General features: G+C 47.3%; 1 protein-coding gene across 3 annotated transcripts in view; it reads left to right on the forward strand.

The window, feature by feature from the left end:
- The first annotated feature begins 780 nt into the window (after nucleotides 1-780).
- LOC149363551 (uncharacterized) overlaps nucleotides 781-22,917 on the forward strand; it is a 43,361-nt gene continuing 21,224 nt past the window's right edge. The window contains exon 1 of one of the 3 annotated variants that reach the window (XM_089573535.1): nucleotides 781-939. The gene's annotated coding sequence lies outside the window, so the exon portion shown is untranslated. The remainder of the gene's footprint in view (nucleotides 940-22,917) is intronic. The other 2 variants (XM_089573537.1, XM_089573536.1) reach the window with 2 other exon arrangements.

Consider the following 22,917-nt stretch of genomic DNA (forward strand, 5'->3'; position numbering starts at 1 on the left):
TACCTAAACACGCACTGCAAGACCGTTACGTAACGCCAAGAAATCAGTCTTTTCGGGTTCTGAAGAGAAAAAGAGAGAGTCAGTTAGGCAAGAGGTCGACGTTCTTAGCAAGGCACATCGGTATCCGAAACGTCTTTAGCAGCAAGCAGCACTGCTTGGACGGTCAGTGACCTGTGCTTCTGCACCCCATTGAGCTCGGGGACCCTGTCTTTCTTTAAACACACTGTGCCCTTACACTCGAGTTCGGCGCAGGTGAAGAAACGGACTGGCCGGGTTAGAAAGGACTTGCACTCAGTACGTTGCCATACTGACTGCGTCTAACGCAGCGAGGGCGACACTGCTATAGCAGTGGTTGTGGTGGCGACAGCCGGGTTTAAGGAGAGAAGGGTGCTAAGACTACTGAGACAGAGAAGACGAGTAAAAATAAAGAAAAAAAGGCTAAGGAGGCAAAAAGGGGAGCGACAGGAGAGGGGGGGGGGGGGGGATAGGGGAAGGGGGTGCAGTGTGCGGTGGACTAGCGTCCTCCTAAGACAAAAGTACACCAACAGCAGGAGCAGCAGCAGCGGCAGCCCGCAGCTAGGCGTTCTCTTTTTACCGCCCGCCAGCGAGCCGGCGTCTATTTTCGGGAGGTGCTCCCCGGTCCGGTGGCGAGGCTGGCGTTCGGGGGCTTCCTGAGGGCAGACGTCACGTTCCCATTATACGAAAAGGGCGAGGAGGTGACGAGCGTGGTGGACTAAGGAGGGGGAGGGTTGAGACCCGGGTTTCTCGCCGCAGCCCCCCCAACCCCTATTTTTTCCGAGCCCGACCACCAGGGGATACCCTCTCCGCCCGCCTTCTTCTCGGCGGCCACAGACCACGCAAAGAGCGCGACGACTCACAGACACCTTGCCCAGAGGCACGCGTGGAACCACCGGCCAGCGAGGCGTACGACTCCACCAGGTGAGTGCATGCCTGTCCACTCGGAGCGCAATGCGCACATAGAGACAGTCCGGCCCCAGCTGTGGTGTTTGAAGTCCGGCAGGTGCTCTACGCAACGAAAAACTGTCGTCACTTGAACGTACATACATAGAGACCATTGGATAACGGTTACCCCAGGACTTGGTTGCCATCCTGCGGACGGCGACTCGGCCTAGTTGCAGCAAGACTGCTACCGACCTCTACTCTGTCGACCTCGTCCATCGCTACCTTCTTGAGAGGAGAAGACCGTAATACGCCGGAGAGGCAGACTCGATGGCATATTTTGAAGGCTTGACGATCTAGACGATGACGTAGCTAGCCAGCTTTTCAGACTCGGCGCATGCGCAATGGAAGGTTGCGAAGCAGACGACGTGCGCATTATTAGCGCACCAAGTTCTCGTTGCACGGTGTCGACAATGATCGTGTATTTGACGAAGGCAGGGGTTTTCATTAACGAAGCCTCTGAGTGTCATTTAAAAACAGTACGTGGCTCGTTGGGAGATAGGGCAGCATTGCATGAAGTTACAATGGCAGGTGCAGGTGGTCATCGCCCCTCCCGATAAGTGGGAATTGCACCTGCCAATACGAAACTTAGCAGGCATTATTATATGCCACGGCAGCAGTTCAGTCTGTAGGCATTATTTATTTTTATTTTTTACTGTCGTCTTGGGCAAGAACTCATTGAAGAGGCATATGATGAGAGCGGTACTTTTTCTGAGCTTCAGAAGGTTTATGGTAAGAGTGATGTCATCGGCAGAGTTTACACTGGTGAGAGATCGCATAAAAATAATGGCGGCTTTCAGCTTGCAAAACTTGATATCACGAAAACAAAAACTTACGAAAGACGTCAAGAGCAACTTTCCCAAACTGCGTCGAAAACATTCGCATTTCAGTTCCCGCAAAAAGCCGCCGCGGTGGCTCAGTGGTTATGGCGCTTGGCTCCTGACCCGAAAGACGCAGGTTCGATCCCGGCCGCGGCAGTCGAATTTCGATGAAGGCGAAATTCTAGAGGCCCGTGTAGTGTGCGATGTCAGTGCACGTTAAAGAACCCCGGGTAGTCGAAATTTCCGGAGCCCTCCCCTACGGCGTCCCTCATGGTCTGAGTTGCTTTGGGAAGTTAAACCCCGTAAAGCAAAAGCTCCCAAAACAAAGAAACCTTGTACGCCAGCTCGAAAAAAGAGCTCTTCACATAACTTGAAAAAACGGGCCCGCTGCGGCTCAGGTATTTTATTACTTCCTCATAATACGCGCGCTGTTATGAAAACTAGACAGACTCGAATCAGAAGTTATCGCGCAGTCCAGCTTACTCTAAACAAGCTCCGTTCCGTCACAGGAGGAATAAAAGGGATAACTCGCATCCACCGCCGTCGACGGCCTTGCGGAGAAACATTCCTTCCCGTTTGTTTACGCATTCATCAGCGCAGAAAATGTGGGCCGGCCGAGTGGCGCGCGCCTGGAGGCCCGTTTCGTGGCCGCCAGCAAGCGAAAAGAAATGGGTCGGGGAGGCGCGCCAAAATATGCTTGATTACTTTCTTTTCGCTTCGGGCTTCGCGCGCGTTTTAATGCAGCTGGGCTAGGCGTCTTCCCGGTCGACAGGGTAAACATTTCCAAGAGACAGGCGACACGCCACCACTGCTTTAGTTAGGCAGCGTTAAACGACGAATGCCACGGATCAAATCAAGGTTTCAAACTCTCCATCTCTTCATCCTACCTTTGGACTAAGTCATAAATGTCATGCCGCCAAGGTAGATGCTCACTTACAACAGCGTCGCAGCAAGTTAGGAAAGGTTGGTTTGGTTTGTGGGAGTTTAACGTCCCAAAGCTACTCAGGCTATGAGGGACGCCGTAGTGGAAGCTAGGAAAAGAAGTGGGGTTAGCCATAGGTGTGTTCTCCTGGTTACTTTGCACTGAAAAGAGGGTGAGGGAAGGGCCATCGGTGAAATTGGAAAGGAATTAACTAATATATTGCACCCGTGATTTATCTTTCAGTTCTTCCCCAAATTAGTTATGTTCCCGCACATGACCGCACATGTGGGGGCACGCATGACTCACGTGCCTGATTTCACACATGAGCGTTAAAAATGGTAGCAACAAAAGCGGCAGTAAAAATAATAATAATAAAAGAGCACATAGAAGATGGAGAAAAATAAAAGTTCGTTCTTAGTCTTCAAGCAACGCTTTTTTCTAGGTTAGTCGGTTCATGTTGACAGGTTTAGACGGAGCTCAAGAAAGACGAGGCGAGAACACCCACTATACCAGCGCCTGTTTCGTCGCGTGCGTTTTTCTTTCGCTCTGTGTTTAAACTTTTGTTCGTCTGCGACCTCGTGGAATGGAGCTAGTTAACTAGTAGGACAACAAACGTCGTTCGGTGGAGTTCGTTTCGTCACAAAGGCAATCTGGTGAGTTATCTTTTGAGATTATTCATGAACACCGCAAAACTTGTGCAAGGGCCTCTCTTGTGTATCCTCCGCTGTTAAAATTCAACTGCCACGGATGCATGACTGAGTTGATCAGTGGTACACCTCGGTTGCTTTATCATTAGGTTTCTGAACAACGTGCAACATTTTAGCACTAAAATGTGCATGAGTCTGCCTTTCTTTACGCCCGACACGATTAGATGAATGCTGCGGTTATGTTTTTTTTTTTTTTTGAAATGCGTAGGTGACTAACTAAACATATACTGTAGACCCTGCGCTATGATACACTGTACGAAGTACAACATGTTAGTGCTTTCAAATAATAAGCTGAAGCCTCGTATGGAATACGCGCAGTTCTTGATTAGAAACGGCAAAATCAGCTACGCATGCCTCAGGGCAAAAAGAAAGTAACTTGAGTGCAAGGCTGTTAAACGAAAACAAGCATTGATTACGTGCTTGCAACTGGCTCTTCAGTGAAGCTTTTAGATTTTTTATTTGTTCTGATATTGCCTATTATACAATAAAAACATGTATAAATGAGCCAAAAAGAAAGATATTGCGAATGTCGTTATTTCGAGACAGCTTTAATTTGCTTCTCTCAAATGTTTTAAACAGCAGATACCCGCGTGTTTAGATGCCGTCGTTGTCTGGACAGCGATTTTCCCTCTTTCTAGCGTATAACCAATACATAAATTTGGCTTGTCCCGGCAAACTTCTGAAGACACCGAAATGTTAAGGAATGACACAGAATTTACAAATGATGGCACAATCTGCACTGCAATGTTCCATATTCAATGTTCCATACACAGTTGAATCAAATCAACCAATATATCTACATTATATACATTATGTTTTGTTTTGTTTTTTTTTGCTGCGGAGGAAACAGATCGATGCGCAATTTTAGCAAACCACATGTTTACTAAAGTCCATTTTACGAATTTCGTCATTTTGCGCGGAATCAGCCATACAAAGCAGCCACGGAGCCGAGTTCTCTCGGCGTTTTTAACTTATGATTCACTTCGGTTCCCATGAGCTCAAGTTCAAATCTCTATATATTCTTTTTTTCTCTTTGTCAAAATATAAATTTGAGCTGCAAAGTGTTGTCAGCGACACTCAACCTGTGTCCGCGCTGCTGTTGGCGCGACAAAAACTGAGGATGACTAGACGCTTTTTTTTTTTTCAAGGATGCGTCTTCCGCTGTCATAAGATAACATCAGTGTCTTTTTAAAAAAAACGGCACTGCTGCTGTCGCCGGTGACTCATTAGCCCTTGGTATGTGTCTGCAGCCGTGTACACAGCTCTAAGTTCACTGATGAACTGACAGCATTTAAAATGCATTTTTCTTTTATCGACGCTACAACCCGAAAGTAAGTCGACACACGAGGCACATCTTCAGTACAAAGCGATCTTATTTTTAACAAAGGAAAGACGAGGTCTGACTATGAGGTTCTGTGTGCGCAATTTCTTCTTCGAAGCAGTCGTCCATTGCGAAACTACGCGCAGATTGCAAGGGACGCGCCAACTGGCGGGAAGCCACTGAAAATAAAGCCCGCGAGGAGCAGAGATGGGACGCCGCTGTCGTCCGCGTTATAAAGGTCTACCGCGTGCACCGGCATCTGTTATTTACGTGAGCTATCGCTTCAAAGCTTATTGAGAAAGCAGTCGATTATGCAGCTGGCACGCTGGAAACAGAATGCCTGATCAGGCGGAATTTTTTTATCTCCTTGGCAATCGTCGAGCGCTATTTCCCGACCTCTGCTGCGCAGATTACTCGTTCAAAGGACCTTGTTTTTACCGCCGACAAACTAGCAGACGACGCTTCTCGTCTGTATACAGACGAGAAGAGCGGGCCTATTATAACACCACTGCTTGACAAGATAAGATTGCAACGCACATAAGTGGCTCAACAAAGGCTTTGCCCATGCCTGTTGAAGCGCTGCAGTTACCTCTTCTTGAAGAGTGGCGCACATTCGTATCCAGAAAGACAGCTGTAGTCACACTCAATGAGAGCGATTCCTAGGAAGGCGCCTTACACATTCGGAAGCTAGGCATAAAAAAAAGGTTTCGCTTCAACGTGCGATTAAGGCTCTTTCAAGGTTTGAAAGGCTTGTACTCCGATGCTTAGTGACAACGTTCTTAGGACAGATGAATGTGCTGCTCAGAGGTGGAGAAAGGAATAAGGAGGGTGCAAGGGAGTAACGAGCATGAAGTATACGATATACGAGAGGATGTACAGTGTGACGAGAATAAATGAAGTTCTCTGCCACCTGGCAACCAACAAGCTAATTATCATATCAAATCTTAGTGCACTGTATAAACACAGACTCGACGTATTTCAGCAGCTGAATTATCCGAGAAGCGGCGGTACTCATTATTCCCTAAGAAGCGATAATTGAAAGCTGACTATTCATACTCAGGTTGACATGCATTGCGTCTTGATCTGCTTACACTACGCTAAGTGGAAACGTGGTTCTGTGCGAGCAGCATAAATCGCTTTAAATACGAGAATGTCCTGAGAGTCTCAAGCCAGTGAAAGCCTAACTGAAGAATCGGCCGGTGGAAACCGACTAGTAGGAAACAAAGCGGTCACGAGAAAACCACGTGGCCGTCCCAAGCCGTCGCGTTTCAGTCCTCAGGGCGTCGCGGTGACGTCATTCACACTTTCTCAGTGGCGTGGACTCACTGCGCATTATTCTTCGCCGCGACTCTGTGCTTACGCAACCCCGTAAAAACTGACTCGAGGTGGCGCCTCTCAATCACCTGACGTCAGCCCTGACGCAATGACTTCGCTTTCTCTGTGCCGCAAAAGAATTCTGGACGGATCCACCGCCTGCCTGTGGGTGACGCTGCCAATTTCGCATCCTTGCGCACTCTCGAAGACGTCCAAACAATCCGTCTGCCCAGACAGACGCCCACCAGCTGGTCACGGATGCCGGTTAATTAACGATTCGCAAGAAAAATTTGGCAGAAAGAGATTGACACGTTGCCTGAGTTGTTGCCACAGAAGGTAACAGAAAAAGTAACTGTGCTATGGCAGCTAAATACATAAGAGAGCCCATCAAAACGCTGCTTGAACTTTCTCATTGCGTTCTTTTTTTGTAATGTCGTTTTGATAAGCTGAAACCAGCGGTGAAACATTATGCCTCTTCTTCTTTGGCATTATCCCTTTGGCTTAATTTTACCCTCCGTCGCTGGTTAAACTCAATGAGCGAGCAGAAGATAAAAACGAATTGAAATAGAAAGAAAAAAAGAAAACACTGCAGCTACGCCTTACGGCCATGTCGCAATAGTGTAAATGGGTTAATGCTCATATATGCGGAAATGACCATTCTCTACTTTACATTCATACATCCCTTAGACCCATCATACCACTCCTGGTGGAGTGGTGCAGGGTTAGGTCGTTACGTGATGAGCCACTGCCTTGCCCGTGCAGCTTGTGAGAACCAGGTTGCTTTTCCCAAGCAACCTCTGGCGATCAATCATTAATTTACCTGCCGGTTCATAGTCATTTGTACAACAGTTTTCTCACAATCCGGTGGGCAGGTTGTGATGACGCCACAAGGCCCACCTAGGTTGCTTCTCAGAAATTTTTTGTTTTTGTATTTTTCGCTCCCGGTCATCTAACGCCGCCGCCAGCTATTCTGCGAAGCGGGCTACTTAAAGTTATTGTGTTAAAATACCTCTACTAAGCTACACCGGGGTTGGCACTCATTGTACCCCCGCGTTCCTACGTAGCTCAAATCGTGAACAATTTTCTGATCGCGTTGGAAGAGAAAAAAAAAACGAAATACAAATCGCTTATCACTGTCCATGGCATTTCTAACGAATTCCTTGACGGCATAACCGCATTCCTATTTACAAGATATTCAACTTTTTTTTCCTTTTCCAGGTTCAAAAAATGTTTCCCGAAAATTGTAATCTATAAGCTATAAACGAAGCTGCCACTACCCAAATTTAGCAAAAAAAAGCATGAATGACTTCTCTCAGATACACAGGTCCAGATTACAGCCCAAAAAGGCAAAGATGAGACGAATGGCAAAGCAACGCGCGCAGGGATCCGTTAAGTCTTACATGAAAAGCAGTCAGCTAATTCCAAATAGTCAGATGACAAGCAGATGTCCAACAGAAGAGTTAGTTCTTGGGCTAGTTGGTATACTTGATTTAAACTCATAGTTTTTCAGCGCAACGGCACACGGCCAAAGAAAAGAAGCAGGAAGAGAAGAAGGACGAACACAGCGCTGACTGTCAACTCCACGACAAGGATACGATTCAGCATAAAATGTTCTGGCGCTTACAATAAGGGTTCAACTTCGCATAGACGCAATGTTTTTTGAGCGGCGACGTCGTGTGCTGAAATGTTCAGTTGAATGGCTTGCTCCAAATTTTTGTGTTGTGCCGTTTGTTGCAAATTTACTCCATGGGTACTTCGCTGCTGTCGTTGTCGTGACAGCCACTGAATTCGGTAATGAAACCATACTCACCGGGTACTTTGTCCTCTGTTTTTTTTTTCTATGTCGGTGTGTTCTAGCGCCTACACAGCTGCGTTTTTCCTGATGCCGCAAAGCCGCTGGCTTTACTTCAATTTTTCAGTGATCTTCGGCCGTCTGAACATTCTCGTCTTCCGAGACTATGGCGCGGGCGTTGTAGATAGTTTGCTTTTGCCGCCATCTTCACTGTGAGGTTTAGCGGGTGCAGTTCTCATTTCGGCTCTCACCATCCACAGGCAAGCGAATATATGAGTACGCTCGTTACGTACTCGTTGTGTGTCTCCAGCAGAAGCCTAAGGCATTATCTTCACAGTCGTCTTCGATTTCGGACATCCCATCAGAATAACATGGCAACACACTGAACTCCTCTGAGCATTTGAAAGTAGCTAGGATACCACCGTTCACTTCCTAATCGCCCCTGACCAGATCGAGCACCAGCAAAACCGAATTACGCCCGTTTAGCCCAAAGCTTTGTCCACATTTATTGCGTGGGGCCGTCAGGAATTCTGTCAGCGTGAAGGGTGTGTTGTACACACGCTTTTCTGTCAGTTTCGCTACGCGTCACTGCGCGTCCTATACAATGAGATTTGTGGAGCTTACGTCGCTGGAACAGGGCTTAAAAGTACCTCAGGCTTTAACATGCACACATTCGAAATGAATTGATCATAAAAGAAGGCGCAAGAGCAACTTCTAAAATAACAACATGAAAAACATTGGGTCCTACTTCGTTTGTGGGCAAATAACCAGCCGAGTATATACATTATGACCTAAACTTCAAGCGCAGTTGCGAGAAAAAATGCATATTATATTTAAGTTACGACCCCTGCAGCGAGAAAAAGCAACGGATTGAATGCGGGCCACAAAGTAGCTTTGGTGTTCTTAAAACGAGGAATTTCTAACTGAGCAAGTCTAATTTATTCGATAGTGGGAACTCATATGCAACTGCCAATATTATCGCCCATATTTGACAGCAGTAACAATTACACTATGTCTGCAGCAACCCATTCTCACTTTAAAATATGAAACAAAAAAAAACGCGCTGCCTCTGTTTTCGCCTGTAAAGCGTGGTTTGCCTGTATGGCAGTAAAGTTAAACGGGTAAGCACGCTTTATTTGAGAACAAATTTCCTAGCCATGCGTATCAGCGACGCTTTTCCCAGCAAAATTTCGTGCCTAGGCCTTACAAAAATAAATGCCCTAAATAAATTATCAAAAAAAAGCGATTACTTTTTTGTGCTTTCAAGCTAATAAATGTGAACAATGGTACGTACTCATAATGGTTCTCTTATACTCGGGTATGCATAGCCTGACTCAAATGAACGGCCAGGTGAAGAGTTCCGCTATAGAAAACAGTATTCGCATTCTTGCCACTAACTTTTAATGCATGTGGTGTTACGCAGTATATTTAGGGGCCTCTAATTGAGGAGAAAGCCGCGAAAAAAACAAGTGCTTTCCACTCCTCACTACTCCTGCAAAAAAGACTCTCGCGAAGTCGATTAGTACCTGGTGTTAGAGCACGATGCATGCATGTGATTTCAATGACGAGCTTAGTGCTAAGGCGCACCAAAATACAGAAAGGTACATTAACAGATATCGAAGACGGCGTGTGTCTGAGGCTTTTTTACCGAGAAAGCGAAATCCGGAATTGGGAACAATGTGACTGCAAGTCACCTTTCGTTTCCCCCTAGCATCTCTGGTCCCATAAGCTAAAAGCAAATACCGACAGATGAGCGGAGAGTGCCGGAAGAGAATGCTTTGACAAGAAAACGTGTTCATTAGAGAGAGGGCACGGACGGGGATGACGAGGAGTGTGTGTGGAGGGACCAACGTCCGCGCGTCGGTTTAATGAAGCGCGGTCGCAGTGCCGCCGCCGCAGCCTCACAATCGGCCGTTGTTGTCGTTGCCTCACCAAGGGCCGCTATTTTGAGGGCCACCGCAGCCGCCACTACACACTTCCCAGCTGCTCCGCCGACGCGTCGCGGGTCCACTTGTTTACGCTGCGCCTTCGCCCGCGAAACCGCGAGGCGTTGACGTCGGCATCTGGCCCAGCGGCCGACCTGGCTGCGCGCAATTAGGGCCGCCCATTTGTCCCACTTGGAGCGCTATGTGGTACAAGAGGAAGCCCGTTCCTCCACTACGGTTCTTAGTTTAATTGCACGAGCTCAAAAAATAACTAAAAGGAAACGTGAATGGTCGCTTGAAGTAGGCTTAATTATGAATGGGAAAGAATCGGTGAACGAAGGGGTTCAACGTGTGATGTTTCCGACGGACGTTTCGCCAAATGCAACGCGACTTGTGTCCTTTCCCAGGCAGACATTAACAACTTATACACTCGGATATTCTATTTTACTGCTGATTTTAGGTCTGTTTTTAAAGTACGGAAATGTCGCTTGCATTTCTACAAGGCCTGCGAGAATACTGCTCTGTATTTCCCTGGCATCACTGGTAGATTCACCGTACGTGACAGCCTCAGAACAAAAACACATGTGGCTAAAGGATGTATTGATTTTTTTTTCCCGTGTATCCAGTTTTTATTTGAATCACGTTGTTCGATGTTCGACTTGCCTTTGCCTGTCATCGGTATTCAAGGCAACGAACAAAACATCATCAAAGAAAGCAAGACTGGAAAGCGAATTACATGTGGAACCAGCAGTAACTGATTACGTCGATTCAGCCAATTCATCAATACGCTACTTCGAAAGCTGTAAACTACCACCCCTGCCTAACCGCTCATTCGTATATTAGCACATATTGTACCTTTTTATTATTGGGCTTAGAAGCACATTCGTTGCTATCGGCATCTGTAAACACACAACTTCTGTATATGAGGCGTAGTGACCAATGACGATCCGCCTTAAGGAAGAATGACCAAGGGCTAAATGAAAGAATAAAAATAACGCAATATCTTTTGCATATGTAATGCCATCATACTGTTCATAACAGTCTATCGCTGCTCGTGAATACTTAAGGTGATTGTGGAATACTTCAAGCGCAAGCAAACAACGACATAGAAGATCATGTCTTCTCGTTTTTGGTAACGGTAGATCACATATCGGCGAAACGATCATTTACGACACATACTTTTAAAGTGATCGTCATTTAGTATAGCAACGAATACAATTGCACACATTGGCATTGTATAACGGAGGGCAAGCAATAGGAGAGAAATAGAAGAGCAACCGCGCAAAGGCGAAATAACTTGAAGCTACACTTCAGCTGCCCTGAATGCAAGCCCTTTCGCATTGTCCAAACGGTTTATAGCGACCACGTGCACCATTTCATAAATATCCAAAACCCCAGAAACAGAACTCTTGAACGCGGCAAGGAATCATGCGAAGACTTGTTGGTTGATTCCGACTCTTGAAGAAGGAAAACTGAGTTCTGTAAGCTAGTATACTGCTCTACAAGATTCATGAAAATTTAACTGGAACTGAACAGAAATGCAGCAGCAACGCACCTACGATCCTGTGCAGATATTTTCTCACTAAATTTTAGTCTTCCTTCCCAAGCACATTTATGCATAGCAATTTATTGAGAATTAATACATCCTAAGGAGTCTCAGCGGCTATGGTTTCATGGTGAAGCCAGATGTCACCATTTTTATTGTCGCGTATTTTGGAAAAAATAGCAGCGTCAACTACATTCAAAGTGAGCGTCGTTGCAAAAAAAAAGAAAACGAAGTCCTACTGGCGGCTTGTTTGGGGTTAATAGGCCAGCTGCATGTTGAGAGAAAAAAAAAGAGCAGTTGCGGGCCTAGAACAGAACGTTTCGATGTTTTAAATTTGACGTTTGAAGTTCTTTTCCTTGAAATATACGAAAGGTAGAGATGAATACCGGTTCTAATACCGAAGCAAGTCCCAGAGAATCTGTGCTGCTAAGGTACTTCTTCAAATGAAACGGATAAACTAATGACTCCTGTTCGCGACACTAAATTCACCCGTGACAGCAGTAAATGCAAACATGCAACCTAACGGGAACATCATTGGTCGAAATGTAAAAACAATATAACTTATACAAGACAACATAACGAATTAGATAAGCAACCAAACTGCAATAACGTTCTTTTTACAATTTTCTTATGATTTGAAAACCGCGACAGCTTCCCCAGCTTTCTGACGGCGTCTGGCTCTAAACTCAAGCCAATGTCGCAGATCATGATACAGCAAATCGCGTCGCTGCGCCACACAGAGAGACGGCCCGAACGCGACACGCGTTGGCTTCTGTACACGACACCACCGGAAAGCAACGCGCTACGCGCTCCACACGTGGCAGTTGGCGGAGAAGGAGAGAGTCTGGAGAACTGTCGTCTCCTTTACACTCGCGCGGATCCCCGACGCTTTCGTCTCGAGGTGATGCTGCTGCTCCGACGTTCAGTGGTAGCGTGTTCTAGAACAGTCATACACCTTCCACCGGCGCAGTGGTGGGCGGACCCTATTTGGAGTGCTGGCCCGTCTCCAGAAGGGAAACGTCGACGGCGGGGGAGGAGAACGGGACTGAAGAGAGAAAGAGAAAGAAAGAGAGAGAGAGAGGAGGCGTTGCAAACAGAGGCAGAAAAACAGCGTCCAGCAACTCCGGGCGGCAGCGGCAACAGGCTGCGCGGCGTACGCGGTCTGCAGACGCGCTCGCGCGGGCTAGCACAGGGCGAGGGAGTGCGCCGGGCTCTGCTGCCGCGGCCGCGTTTTAGAAAAAGAAGTTGAACAGCACACTTGTCCGTGTGGTGGGGGAGCGGTGGGGTTGCTTCTGGGGGCCCCGGTCGCTTTTCTTAGAACGTCTCTCGGCGGCGGAAGACGAACCGCAGTCGTCCGTTGCGTTCGCTCTTCTTTCTATCGCGGCTAGCGGGAAAACGGAGCTGGCTGGCTGGCTGGCTGGCTGACGGTCGGAGGACACACACACACACTCCTGAAGCCATGTGGGCCCCGGTTGCAGCGCTTTCGTTTCGAGGGTGGCGGTGGCTTTGAGGTGTCCGTTTCGGATGGTTCACTTCTTATCGCGATATAAGAGCGGATGACATCAAAGGCTGCGTTGTATGTAATTCTGCAGTGTGACGTTGAGCAGGTGTTCGTTGCTCGAGAAGGCAGCGGTTAATAAAAGGCGGTACCTGAAGCAGCCTATATATACGATGAACCAGCTCACGAAGTTTTAGTTTTGCTATACCTTGTTTCATGACGCCTTGCGTCACGTTATTGAATCTACGACATTTTTTTTTTTCGTTCTTCGGGCTTTTCGTACAGTCTGAAGTTATGTGACATTATTTTTATCTGCGCTCTCCCGTTTTCCAGAATACAGTAAACAGATCTCACGCCGGTTTATGCCTGCCTCTTCTCGTGGCACGCACTTGTGTGATGGTAACTAAAAGACGGCTGTAGCTCTTGTCAGGGTTTCAGTCCGAGTAGCTTCGCATGTGCCCTGCAACGTGACCGACAATGCGTATGACAGCGTGAAGAAGAATATACTCGAGGATACTCCTAGAGCGTTGCTCAGCACTTCCTTGCCTGGCCGCATGCAGAAAAAAAAAAGAGGGTGCTTGAGCTGTCCCAAAGATCGAACGTCAACCAATAGTATCAATGTCAGCTTTAAATCTACTCAACTGCGATAACTTTCCTAATTTTTTTTTTTTGCCATGTGATAAAATGAGCTGTGCGTTTGATGCGTGCAGGTGGCTAAAAGAAGTGCAACTGCTCGCAAGCGGAGCGTCAGTTGTACGATGAACGACTAACTCAAGCTTAAATATCAGTAAGAGAGTGAGTATTTGAAGGCCGACTTTAAAAGAGATGAGCTCAATTCCCCCGTAATATTTCAAGAGCAGAGGACCTAGAGCACCAAGACGTGGACTGGCTAGGCGAGACGAGCGAAGCCCACGACTGGGGTCTGAGCGCCAATACGCCTGAAGCTGACATCATAGTCATGAAGCATGAGGGTGGCCATGGTGGCCAACATTGTCGGAATAATGCCCGCTTGTCTACTGCACGCGCGGGAGGGGGTAGAGGGAACGAACGTGAAGAGAGCAGAGAAGTCACGAGCAACACGTCTTCTATCGTCTGATGAACAAGACTGCAGGTTTTACACCGTGACACTCCTAAATTAATCAGCTGCATTTCATATAGGAGCGTATTCCTAACTGCAAAAATGTACCCTTTATTGGCGCTTTTCGTAAAGCAGCTCCCGTAGAGACCCATGTATTCTTCGAGGATGGACGCCATCTGACCTTCTATACACGTGGGTGCTGCTCTGTTATTTAGCTGAGCTTAGGTCTGTATTGGTGAGGTGGGCTCCTACTGAATCCAGTGTTTTACCACAGCGCTGGCTATATACAGGGTGTCCACGCTAACTTTAGGCAAAGGTTAAAAAATAAAATATTTGAGGTAAGCCAGCGAAACCACTTACATACACCTACCAACCGGCTTGCGCATCATAGGCATTTTTTGTTTTGCAATTAATTAATTAGCAATTAAGATAATTTTGCTAAATGCGTAAATATTGACTTTAGACAGAAAATGCGAATAGAAAAGTTGGAAAGCACCTTCAAAAACTCCCATTCCATTTATTTCTGGTAAAGAAAACCTCACGTGTATCTTTTTTCCGAGCTCCAAAGAAAGCCCGCGAAATACAAAAAAAATATCACGTGACTAGCGCATTCGCGCGCCACGATTGTGCTGCTCTAAAACGTGGTTTGAGTGAACGAACTCAGCTGTTGGCAAGGCGTGATGACCTCAATGCGGCGGCAGGCCGATATGTCAGCGGTGGTTGTGGCCCCCGCTCGAGCCAGTCTGCAAGCGTGACGGTGCAAGTTGCAGCGAACGCGCCGAGCATTGTGAGCTATAACATGGCGAAAGGTGACAAACACAAATACGGCGAGTTTTATTCGCCACTGAGAGGAAAAAGAAGATAAGTAAAATACTTGCCTATCTTCTCTGCCTCTCAGTGGCGAATAAAACTCGCCGCATTTGTGTTTGTCGCCTTTCGCCATGTTATAGCTCACAATGCCCGGCGCGTTCGCTGCAACTTGCACCGTCACGCTTGCAGACTGGCTCGCGCGGGGGCCACAACCACCGCTGACATATCGGCCTGCCGCCGCATTGAGGTCATCACGCCTTGCCAACAGCTGAGTTCGTTCACTCAAACCACGTTTTAGAGCAGCACAATCGTGGCGCGCGAATGCGCTAGTCACGTGATATTTTTTTTTGTATTTCGCGGGCTTTCTTTGGAGCTCGGAAAAAAGATACACGTGAGGTTTTCTTTACCAGAAATAAATGGAATGGGAGTTTTTGAAGGTGCTTTCCAACTTTTCTATTCGCATTTTCTGTCTAAAGTCAATATTTACGCATTTAGAAAAATTATCTTAATTGCTAATTAATTGCAAAACAAAAAATTGCCTATGATGCGCAAGCCGGTTGGTAGATGTAAGTAAGTGGTTTCCCTGGCTTACCTCAAATATTTTATTTTTTAACCTTTGGCTAAAGTTAGCGTGGACACCCTGTATAATATAAGCACAGTTGCAAAGAAGAGGTAGTAAGGGGAAGGGGACGGGAGATCAGACAAGAGAAAGTCAAAATTGAACCGCATAATGCGTTTAATGCAGAAAAATGAACGCTCCCACAGGCCGAGACTCAAGGCCGCAGAATTCAAATGTCAAGGCAGTGTCGGCAAGCAAATGGCGCTGATGGCAAGTAATTTCTTGTTTGAGGATCTCTGAGGTGCGACCACACCGCGATGTTCGTACATCCAGTGTTTCCGGTGTCCAAAAATTATCTCGACATTATCATCATCGTCACGAGTCTGAATCATACTTTTCAGCGCCACATTTCTCAACAGTAAATATGTTTTTCTTTTTTTCTTGTTGCTGCCTAACAAACAGTAACAGAGCCACAATGAGCAATAACGTCGAATTTCAACGAATAAAAAAAAATCAGATCTAGTTCTCCTCCGTTTTCCTTTAAGAAAAGGGCCTCTACGATGATCACAAAAACACTAAACTTGTTCTTGCGACCGCACAAGCGCAGATACCGACGTGGTGAAGAACTGCGGAAACCATTTACTAACTTACCTCAGTGAGCAATACTGCGTTGTCCACAAACCTGGCAAGAATTAAGTGTCTGTTTCAGCAGAACCGCTGCGCTTAAGTCTACACCTCGGCATTGAAATAGACGTGAAACAATTTTGCCTGCATTCTTTATTAATACATCGCTCAATTAGCGTTAACTTCGTTTGTCCCGAAGAAGCATCAACTTAAAGCACCTCTTTTATCAGACTGAATCCGAAAGCAGACTGCATCCCTCAGACTGCATCCCTCATCCCATCAAGTTCCTTTAATCTTTGGGGGATGTCCCAAAAACGCTGTTATGCAGTTCAGAGAGTAGACTGTTTTGCCTGCATTTAACCAAGGCTGTACGTTTCATCGTAAAAAGAGGGACTGACGTAAGAGGCTAATGGGATTAGGCTTTGACTTGCGGGTAGCCACTGAATCGCGTAGCGTAACTCACGCCAAGCCGCTGCTAAAGTTAGCTTCCGTGCACGCGGCATAAAGAAAGCACCAAGAAAAGCAGCGATAAATCAGCGTGAGCGAGGACGCAAGCTAAATGGGCCATTGCTCCATTGCCGTGAGCGATGATCTGAAAAAAAGGAAGAGATAGGAGAAAAAGGAGGCTCTTGGAAACTTTGGCCTAGGGAACGCTTACGCAAGACTCGTCAGCGTGACGGAGGCTGGTCGCGCCTCACTAAGCGCTGTCCCACCATTCTGACGCCATCGCCGCCGGAGACGGACGTGAACGACAGATAGTCCGGAAGAAAGAAAAAATGAAGGGCAAGAGCAACCAGAACGATGACACGTCCGGTCGTCGCCCCAGGCGCCTCGACACCAACCTGGAACGAATTGAAAATTGAGAGGCTTAACTTTTATGCCGCGAGGTTTTTTTTTTTTTTTTCGTGTGCGAGGGAGGTCGCCTTGAACGTGTCCCAAAATGCACTCGAAGGTACCTTTTTTTTTTTTTGCGGATAATGTCAATCTTTTCTTGTGCTTTTTCTACTCGTCCGTTGATGTCACCGCTAAGTAAACAAAAAGCTAGAGCGAAAAAAAGCAACAAGCAAGCACGGATAGAACAGGTGAGGTGCGTATGCTCAGGGGATGGAGGAATGAAGCGGGCAGCGTCGGCGCGTGTCAGGGGAGAGGAGTCCACCGTTTAGTCGCGGCTGCGGCGTTTATTCATAGTCGAAGGACGACCAAGTCGACCAGCCTTTCGGCGGCGTCCCCGCGCTGACAAGTCGCCAGGGGCGGCCGGAGAGCAGGTGTTGGACGCCGCCCGAGCCAACCGAAACTCGGGCACACGCGGCGTCGCACAGTCGGCTTCCCGTTTGGCAGGACACCCGGTCTGCCCCTTCGTGAAGCTGGCGCGTGCAGAACGCATGCAAACAAAGTGATAAGATGCAAAAAGGCCGTCGCACAGAGTGAGGAGAAGAGGACATTGTTTGCGCTCATCTAATGATAGTTTAGGTCCACGTGGGCTGAATGTTTTGGACAAACAGTGCGGGGCAGGTGTAGAGCTTGGTTTATTCGTTTGCTAAAGCAAGCGTTAACAGCCACGGGCTGTTATTCAAGGCATGTACGGGACAGAACAAGGACGTTGCTGTGGCTTCCAAGCACTGGATTCTCACTAAGATTACTCTCTCTAAACGCTTCACACAATGTGCGAAGTACGGTGGAAGGTACAGTCTTTGTCAAAAGTAACCAGGCTGCATGGTTTGCTTCTAGCTCGTACAGTGGAGCCCTTACACCATCCCTGAAGCTGAAATGGTCGTTAAAGATAAGGACGGGGGGTCTTCTTACCTTCCAACACCTTTTGATCTTCATGAAATCCACAAGGGCTCCATTATACAAGCTAGAAGCAAACCATGCAGCCTGGTTACTTTTGACAAAGACAGCACGTTTTGAGAGCGCTAATCAAGAGAAGTGCCAAGTTCATCCGGCTGCTAGCCCGAAAGAACGATTGTTCCTAAACGACCAGCATTCGATCCTAAATTTAGCCTGACACCAGTATCATTTTAAGATCCGTTAGTGGGAGTGTTTTACCATAGTGGGACTGTTTTACCACCATTACCACAGCCCAACAGAGGTGACTTTGGGCGACTTGGAGGATGCGCTGTGCTTGTTCGCATCTTTCTTCTGTAACGCCTTCCCTTCAAAATTCCCCACTCAAGAATGTGATCGATAGCTACCGTCTTTGTCCCTCCGTCCAGTAGCACGCTTAAAACCGATAGTTAAATGCTAAATTCATCATTCTAGGCTGGGAGAAGATAATAAAAAAGGGTAGCAGCAAATATGTCAGTGTGTCAAGAAAAAGTAATAGTAAAAGCGATTCCACAGCGATGCAAACGACGCAACAAATTGAGAATAGTTAACTCACTCACACTGACTCAGCAACGCTGTGCATCACGGTCGGGCCCTGCTGAATGTGTTGCTACCATTGTTCACGTAAAAATAGATGCGCCTCGACACCGAAACGCCTCACTCAACTGTCTCTCGCTTTAGCTGGAGTTACGGCACTCTGTGCTGCAACCCTTGAGCGAAAGAGACCCGGAAGACCGTGTCACCGTCTGTCTTCTTTCCACTCGAGACGAAGAACCGTTGGACACGAGCCTAATGCGACGAACGACACATGCGCGGCCGAAAGATTAACGTGGTAATGGAAGCTGACGATAGTTCGGACACGTTTCATTTAGAAACTCAGCGCGCTAGCCACCAAACACAACGAACACGCGGATAATGAACGAGGCAAGGAAAGACACTCGCAGCCTGTGATGTCTGCGTAGGAAGCGCTCATAAGCAGCATCGATTTCATTTCATCCAAATGTAACCACGCACATGGAGGGTCAAATGGTTTTGGTGAAGCACAGGTGATACGTTGACGTACGATGAGGATGAACAGATCTCATTACAGGAAAAATAACCCTTCTATTTGCAGTAATTAAAGATCCGTGCCTGCGTGATCCTAACTCAGTCGCACGTGCTTTCCGCCTTACATTCTTGCTATCAAAAACAACTCATTGCTAATTAGTTGTTCTCTAGGTTGCGCTATATTGTTAGCTGCGCTGAATGAAATACCCGGCCGCTATGCATTTAATTGTATAGAATTTGCGACTGCGTAGGCGGACTTACCATCTGCGTTTGGAGTCCGCTCGCTGCGCACAAAATTCCATCCACGGGATTCTGCAAACAAAAATCGGTCATGGTTCCGCGTTAAACAAAAAACAAAAAAAAACGACAATATGTACTTACCACCGTTGAATGCTTACCTGCCTCGAAACAGTAAAAAAGACATCCGATTAATTTTATAGCCCTTTCACGCTAAGTTGTAACTGTGCTTTGGCATTATAGCAAACATATAATGCGAAGTAGGCAAATAAATAGATAAATAGTAAAGCTGTGAAATCGAAACTTTTGATCAGGAATTGGTATATGTCCAGAGAAGAAAATATTGTTAACCTCAAACAGCCTGTTGCTGCGTGATGGCTAAGGAAATGGCGGTCATTTTTCCTTAGAACTTCGGATGGACTTGCACACACAGCTTCTTCCACTTGTGCGCAATCGGCTGTGCCTCGTGAAGGTTGCCAACTTGCTATCGCTGCCATGCCGCTCTTCCATTCGTCATTGATAATGTACTATAAATGCCTTCTAGACATATTGATGCCAGTTACGCGACTTACACTTCACTTCAATCAGGGTTTCGATCATCACATCGAACTGAATGGAGCCAAGGCTTAGTCAGGCTTGCTGCCTTCTGCCCTGGCTTCCTCTTTCTTTTGAAAGAAACAAACACCAAGCCAAGCATCTCTGTTATTCATTGAGATAAACTGGCTAGACAAAACGAGCGTTACATCAATTCAGTGAGCACATTATTAAGTCGCTAGCCCCTTCCGATTCAAAAGGCGGACGAAGTTCGAACTTCCAAGTGGGATTACACGGCTAGCTGAACCACCTGGCACTTTCGGCAATTATACCTCGATGACACCCAAGCCTTAAATCGGAGCTTACTCTAAGAGGCAAGCGCCATCTTACTCTTTCTGAGAGGAATGAACATTGGTCATATCTCATTGCTTTAATGCAGATTTGCAGGAGAGATTTTGAACTAAGGGCAGCAAAGCTTAAAGCGTAACAGAAAGGACGCTTAAAATAAGATACTGCTGGAGAGAGGTTGTTGTAAGCTAGCTACAAGCGAAACAAGCCTTGCGTAATACTGCCAGAGTTCTCTAGTACTCCACAGATTCCTCATGAGAAAGGCTCAGAGCCTGTTCTAGTCTGCGCGGCGCAGACAAGGCCAGCCGGGTGTGACGACCTCGCAAGGCAGTGGAGAAGCACCAGAGACGGTGTCTCTATTTCTGGTCCTGTTGCTGTCGTCTTTTGACACCTGGCGCAGCTGTCTGGGGAGCACCAAAGACAGGCACGGCGCACAGAATAACGCCGCAGTATTCAGCACGTGCGAGCAGTACAAACCCTTGCTGACAATATAAACTGCTCTCTAGAAGGCAACGAATACACAGTAAATACGGATACGGCTATGATGCTTTGGAAATACAAAACGCAAATGCAACGCTGTGGTTCTTCTTCGCTAGAGGCCACGTCAAATCTTATTCCGGGTGGCATCATCGCTAGAGACGAAGCTTAAACCTCAGTTAGAACGCCATCCCGTGCAGGGGCGCAGTCAAAAGCGCCATAGCAGAAAAAGTTCCCAAACGCATGCCCTTAGGGGATAAGGAGCGCGAGCTGCCTTCTGGGTACCCATAGAGGTTGTCTTTCTGGAACTTCTTGGAACTGGAAGAGATTGCTAGCTTTAAAAAGATACATTGAAGCCCTGGATAAACTTAAGGTACCAATTTCCTGAGACAGACCAGATAGCAAACCCTCGTCTTGCAATGCGGTAACAGCAGGAGTTATTCTAGATATGAGACCATGCGGCACATCGCCAGTCCAGCATACAGTTTGGATTTAGAACCCTGCGACAGGAATGTGAAATAATTAATGCGTGGAGGATGTTCTCATCGCAACAGCGTCGTCGTGCGTGCTGTAAACTCACCGAGTCTGGTGGACTTTTATCGGCGCGGCATGAAGACACTTGCACAGGTGTCCACAGACTTAACACGAATGACGGAAGGCGTAGCTTGGTCTGCCTGCCGCCAGCGCTCCGAAACGACAGTCATCGGGGACAAGATAATGCTGTCGGTATGTGTACGGCGGCTAATGATAGCTGGTGCGCAGCTCGCTTTGACTCCTTTTTCGCTCCTGCCCGATCATCGCATAGACAGCGCGCTCATTACGTGGTCGTTTCTCCGCTTTTTGCTCTCGGATGCGGTCTCGCATGCCCGCGTTACACGTTGCACTTTTCTTATCGCGGGAACCCGAAGTTGAGCGCTTAGCTGCCTCAGCTCGCTCCCCTTGGAACTTTGGTCCGGCCGCTTATCTAATAAAACAAATGTTTTGAGCAGTATTGTGCGCTTCCAAGTTCACCCATATATGCCGAAACTTCGGGCAGCGCATCACACTGCTCATAACATTTATTTTGTTAGATCGCCAGCCTTCGTGGCAAGCTCGCAAGTCACGCGAGCTGAGGCAGCTAAGCGCGCAATTTCGGGCTCCCTCGATAAGAAAACTGCAACTCGTTGCGCGGGTGCGCAAGGACGCATTCGCGAGAAAAAAACGGATAAATGTCCCCGTAACGAGTGCGATGTCTACGCGACGATCAGGCACAGGAAAAAAAAAAGCACTCAAAGCAAGCTGGGCACGAGCTGCCGTTAGCCGCCGTAAATATACCGAGAGCATTATCTCGCACCCGATGACTATCGCCAGTCCAAGCCACGTCTGGGAGCACCTGTACATCTCCGGCACGAATGCGTATCTGATCATGCGTACTATGAAAAAACGCGCGATTGTAGCTGTCGATGAACAAGATGGTGTTCTCGCGCGGTTTCTATTTGCTGCAGTTAGCAAGGAAACGTTTCGGAAGCAATACTTTCATAGCGATCCCCGCAGCTAACGTTACGCGAGAGATCTGAATCGTTGGAATCATAGGTGGCGTATGGTAAAATAAACAAGAACTAATGACTTGCTCGAAAATGCTGCAGGTGTCTTGGTCTATGTATCGTTTTGCGGCCAGGGACGTGTCATCGTTCTGACCTGTCACTCCAGCACTGCAGCTCGCTCAAACTGCCTCGAGTGTATAAACAGCGAAAGCGTCCACGTTTCTAAACAACCATATTCTAAAAGCCAGCAACTCTGTGACTTCAGCACTTGCGGTGTCATTGTAGTGCATGTCTCTTGGTCGTTATCTGTTTCGCGCTTTGAGATGGGCAAGAATGAATAGCGACCAACCGACCAACTCAAACAGCCATCCCACTGCAAAACAGACTTCTGGTCAAGGCGCAATGCGATTAGATCCATCGCATATCACCTTCTCAACACACAACAATCGCAATGCCTGCTCGGAGGCACTCAGCAATATCGGCCACCAAGCGAACCGGTCAGCGCCACCTAATTCAGACTGCTGACACGAAGAAACCAAATTTCAGCTCCGAAGCAAAAATAAGCGAAGCAGACCAGTCTTCCATTAGCAGAAACTCAGGCTGCGCTATTTGCAATCTGATATAAGGTCCCGCTTTCTCGGATGTAACTACGTACGAAGCTACTCTCCAAACTCCTGTTACGTATTATCCCTCTTCCATGGTTCTTTAACACGCTGCCGAAGCTAGAAGAACGTGAGTCACAGTGTTCGGCCCTGCGCTGGCGAGACGCCAATGGCGCGTGTTCTCCTGCATAGCCGACAGCACCGAACAAACAGTGAGCAAGCAGCCAGAGAGTAAACTCTCGCTTCCCAATAGCGAGCGCAGTGAAACAATGAGTTATGGCTACAAGCTGGCCCTTGTGTCTGTCGTAACGCTATGCCAGCGCCGCACTTAGGTGTGTTCCATTATAACACGAGTGAATTCCAGAACACAGTGCGCACCCAGCTGGGCATGTTTGGCTGCCCTAGCTTTTATTTTTTGTTGTAGTTGTTTTTACGCTGAGATGAAGAG

Source organism: Amblyomma mixtum, chromosome 2 (genome assembly GCF_055824585.1).
Source record: "Amblyomma mixtum isolate Tamu chromosome 2, ASM5582458v1, whole genome shotgun sequence".
Lineage (NCBI taxonomy): Eukaryota > Metazoa > Arthropoda > Arachnida > Ixodida > Ixodidae > Amblyomma > Amblyomma mixtum.